The 3157-nt window shown below is 34.7% G+C and overlaps 1 long non-coding RNA gene across 1 annotated transcript; it reads left to right on the top strand.

Annotated features, from left to right (window-relative positions):
• The first annotated feature begins 765 nt into the window (after positions 1 to 765).
• LOC128221307 (uncharacterized) lies at positions 766 to 1487 on the top strand. Its single transcript, XR_008258957.1, has 3 exons — positions 766 to 947; positions 1126 to 1213; positions 1417 to 1487. It is a non-coding gene; the product is annotated as an uncharacterized LOC128221307 (long non-coding RNA).
• The last annotated feature ends 1670 nt before the right edge of the window (positions 1488 to 3157 follow it).

The raw sequence follows: 3157 nt of genomic DNA, 5'->3' as shown, positions 1-3157 counted from the left end.
GATGTTACCATTAAGTGTCCAATTTTCATACTGGCGTAATGGGCCTCCGTTTCTAAATACAATAATTTCAGTGTTTTTTTTCAGATAAATCTGCATCCCATATTCATTACAGAAGTCGGAACTAGCCTTTAATTGTCGTTGAAGGTTTATGGCAGTATCAGCACAATTTGCCACATCATCGGCGTACAGTAAACAGTGTATATCGAGCCTACTGCACCAAGTAAAGCAAATCAAGTTCTAATATTTGTAACCTTATGTCAATAAATATTTCAAAAAAGGTGAAGAAATTGCAACCTTAGATACGATAAAAACAAAGCAAGAAACATATTTGCGTTGTCAACATTAAGCTCATGCAAGTTCTAGACGATCAGACTTTGATGTTTGTTCAGATGCTTAAAATTTAACACAACACATAGTACACATCCTAAGTGGAGGTTTATTCCGCGATTTTTTAGGATACTCCATAAACCTTAAACAAATAAAATAAAGAACCAATAATACTCACTCTTTACGTTCATTTCCTATCTAATTCATAGCGACGCGTTGGAGCATTTTCAACGCATGACAAAATGTAATGGCTCCAGTGATTGTCCGCCGTGTTTTCGAGTAACAAAATTGAGTAGGAGCTAGCAACACACCACATGATATACAAACTTGTCTACCGTCTTGTTTCTATCAACTTCCTTCCGTACTAAACATCGAATGTCATCCATGTCAGTCGTTGTATGTGATATTATATATGTGACAGGGTGATAAAATCAATAGTGTAGTGTAACCTTTATGTATATTTTCTTTGGGTTAAGTAAGTTTTCTCCACGAGAGGAAGCCAGAGATACTGGCAGTTTTGTAGTAGATCGTATCGGGAGATATCGACACGTATAATAGAATGGCATATTAATTTAGTGTCATAACAGCTTCATTAGATATCCATATTCTATTAGACAAATGTAAGTAGAGCGTAGGCTTTGTCGATTTCTGTATTTCCGTCTTTGTTTGTGATGTCGGACCGGGTTTTGTCTTTGATATTTTTGCGGGCTGTTTTGAACGTCATTTAACCTTAATTTATAATAAAGCTCACGATTTCATCTCTACGAGTCACTTTAACAACTGCATGGTTTGTTACAGCTCATATTTCACCAGGTCCTCCAGTCCCGGTTTGAGAGCGAAAGCCAGAGTTTGATTGGGGTAACGTGTCTAAAGTACCAGATACTTTGTAAGTATGAAAACAATGTTGTTTGATGTATAATATAGGCTATTGTATAAAGAACAGTCACTCACCCTGAACTCATTGTTAAAAATGTATATTTCATTCCATAACCATTTTAACCTTCATGTCATTCTTTATCATTCTTATAATGATAAGTTATTTAGTAATGTCTCCAGTATTGTAAGACAATGTTATTTATGTAATTGCAGGACGTTTCACTGTTACTGCCATTCCAGTGGTTACACGGGTTGGACATGTTTTGATGTGTAAATGACAAAATAAAAATATCGAACGAAACTTTATCTACTTTTGTCGTTATTCTAACGATGGTAGAGCCAAAAGTTACATATAGAATCAAAGTGCTGAAAGCACTGATGGACTAGGGCTTCATTTAGGGGAATGTTGACAATCATGTAAATGACAAAATAAAAATATCGAACGAAACTTTATCTACTTTTGTCGTTATTCTAACGATGGTAGAGCCAAAAGTTACATATAGAATCAAAGTGCTGAAAGCACTGATGGACTAGGGCTTCATTTAGGGGAATGTTGACAATCATGTTCTAAGCATTGAAAATATCGGCTCACATCACAAGTGGTCACTGTTTAATGGGCTAGCTTAAACTTAAGACTACAACTTCTTGCAAGCTGCAAAGGAAATTTGAAAAATCTAGTTAAGTGTGTGTAGAGTGAGGGAGGGGGGGGGGGCTAAAGCGTTAAATCAGATAAAGTCATAGTTCTTTTGAATTTCTCAAAGTCGTTAAATCAGACTTGTACAAATTAATTTACGTGGTTGGCACACATACTTCCTTAATTTGATCAAATCCTTTTATATCAAGGGACTGTTATTTGCAGTTTCAGAGAAGATTTTCAATGATGTAATTATATACTATATAGAAAACCTGTCACCTCTTTTTCTGGGGAGCTTTAAACCATAGGGCCATACTTTGAACAATCTTTGTAAAAACATCTACATTGTACACCTATGTCAGACTGCATACACAGTGCTATTAGGAAGTAGTTTTTATTTAAAATGTGAAGAATTATTTTGTCCCTCTTAATTTGTGCTTGGTATTCAATTCATATAACATTTTACCATGATAACTTAGTGCTTTTGATAAATATTAGGCACTGCCTTCTGTCTAATGCTATTCATATTACTGCTGCAGACTTTTGTACATAGCAAAGCAAGTTGAGTAGACTAAGATGAGATGAATATCGTTTTTAAAGTATGAAATATTGAAATGTCTTTTAAATACTTTGACCATCAAATTTCATAACATGGTGTCAGCAGTTCATCACAGTGCTAGTGAGAATGGAATACCAAACATAATTTTATTCTTTATTTTTATACCCATCATCAATCCACATGCAATACATATCACAAAATGCTTTAACCCATATTCCGCTCCAGTGCAATACGGCCACATACCACTCTTGTGACGTCACGTCATAACAAGTATGTTGCGCAATATTAAATTGACGTCATTAAAACAGTCAGTGTATCCTAAAAATGAAATTTATTATGCAAAGATGTGGCTTCTAAGTGATCTAATCAGTAATGTATGTAATAAAAGGGTTATTAGTAATGAGTTTTGATCCGGATATGGCCGAATGTCATATTTGATTCTGGTAGTTTTTTGTAGATTTTGATTTTAGTCGGCTTATGCCTTGTGAAATCCGAATCTGCAAAAATCTACTTGAGTCGAATACAACCTCTTGGATCAAAACGCAGTACTTATAACCCTATTATGTACAAAACCTGTTACCCCGTAGACAGAGCATCTTTAACCCACAGGACCATTGTAACTTTGAACAATCATTGTAAAAGACAACTACATACATATACAAGCTGCTTAAGGAAGTAGTTTGGAAAAATTAAGAACTATTTTCTCCGTCTTAATTTGTATGCATTAGATAACTCAATAAATGCAGCAGTTGGCCATTCTT

This window comes from Mya arenaria, chromosome 16 (assembly GCF_026914265.1).
Source record: "Mya arenaria isolate MELC-2E11 chromosome 16, ASM2691426v1".
NCBI lineage: Eukaryota > Metazoa > Mollusca > Bivalvia > Myida > Myidae > Mya > Mya arenaria.
This window is presented reverse-complemented; position numbering and strand designations above follow the sequence as displayed.